Genomic DNA, 1,521 nt, shown 5'->3' with positions numbered 1-1,521 from the left:
TAGTTTACCGATTTTTCTTTTATTTTATTTCCCCAGTGTCTATTTTGCAGACTGAGTGCGAAAGAGATTCGCTTTGGAGGCAAAACATTTTGATCAAAGATTTGTTTATTCTGATTGTAGGTTTCTTGGAGACCCAGTGGAAGTTCAGTTGTCGTATCCTGATAATTCGGAAACAGCAGAGCCAACTTGCTGCAAGAGAGAAAACAATAAATGGACAACATCAACAAAGTGAAAGGAAGAGAAAGAGACAAGCAGAGTCTTAACCACTCCTGCCCCGGTTTAAGATCTTTTGCTGAATTGCTATCATAGTGGCTGCGTGGCCTAATGGATAAGGCGTCTGATTTCGGTGTTGATCGTGATGTTATCAGAAGATTGCAGGTTCGAATCCTGCCGCGGTCGTTTTTACACTTGTTCCAATGTGCGCCGCAACTGTTTCGCACCGGACCGTTTCTTGCAGGAACGGACCTGATGGAACGGAAATCCGGAAATCCCTTTGCTTGCAGAAGTTGACTCGACATTTTCAATATTGTCGATCTGGGTGCACGGGCAGGACATAGTGTAAAAGTGACTTTATTTCTGCTGTTTGGATTCAGAAATGGTCCGCGAATGCATTGTGCTCTGTATGTATTGGCCCGAACCCCATCCGTGTCGTTATTTTATTGAACTTTTGTTGCGGCCCAACTTAAATTTTGTGCAATCAAATGGGGTTGAATGCCATTATTATCAATCCGACACCGCAGTTTTAAGGCTGTGTCCCTAGATTGTTTATATTTTGTTTAAATATAGACGGATAATTGGAATTGTTCACCTGCGGTAATGGGATAAAGGTCGAGTCGAGAGGACGGATCGGAGAGAGATCTTTCTGTCCTTCCTTGCTACCTCTGGGTTTTACAGCGAATGAAAGATTAACGGGAACAGCAAATGATAAGGGAGGTGGAACATCAAGGGTTAACATTAACCATCAGGAAGAAATCTAATTTCAAAACTTTTTAACAATCTTGAACCTGTCCAGTTATTAGATTTACAACAAGTCTGTACATTTTTTCTGTTAAATTTAATTCCTCCACCCGCTCTTCATCAAGAAAAATTGAATCTGGAGGGAGCTCCCTTCCAGATTTGAGCCCAGGATCTGTCTCATTGTTCACAGTCTCCCGTTTTGAACTAGAATCCCACCCATGGCTCGGTTCCCAGTAACTGCTGCCGAGATTGAAGGACTTCGGTCTCTCCTGCATCTCCTGCATTTTACCATCTCCCGATTATTCGATCAGTATTTGGGAACTGTATTTGGAGTCATACCTAGCACAAAGGAAGATGGTAGTGGTTGTTGGAGGCCAATCATCTCAGCACCAGGGCATTGCTGCAGGAGTTCCTCAAGGTAGTGTCCTAGGCCCAACCATCTTCAACTGCTTCATCAATGACCTTCCCTCCATCATAAGGTCAGAAATGGGGATGTTCGCTGATGACTGCACAGTGTTCAGTTCCATTCGCAACCCCTCAGATAATGAAGCAGTCCGAGCCCGC

General features: G+C 43.8%; 1 non-coding gene across 1 annotated transcript; it reads left to right on the top strand.

Annotated features, from left to right (window-relative positions):
• Positions 1-310: 310 nt before the first annotated feature.
• trnar-ucg (transfer RNA arginine (anticodon UCG)) lies at positions 311-399 on the top strand. Its single transcript is given in 2 exon segments — positions 311-347; positions 364-399. It is a non-coding gene; the product is annotated as a tRNA-Arg (tRNA).
• The last annotated feature ends 1,122 nt before the right edge of the window (positions 400-1,521 follow it).

This window comes from Heptranchias perlo, chromosome X (genome assembly GCF_035084215.1).
Source record: "Heptranchias perlo isolate sHepPer1 chromosome X, sHepPer1.hap1, whole genome shotgun sequence".
Classification (NCBI taxonomy): Eukaryota; Metazoa; Chordata; class Chondrichthyes; order Hexanchiformes; family Hexanchidae; genus Heptranchias; species Heptranchias perlo.
Note: the sequence above shows the minus strand (reverse complement) of the source record. Positions and strands in the feature narration are given on the sequence as shown.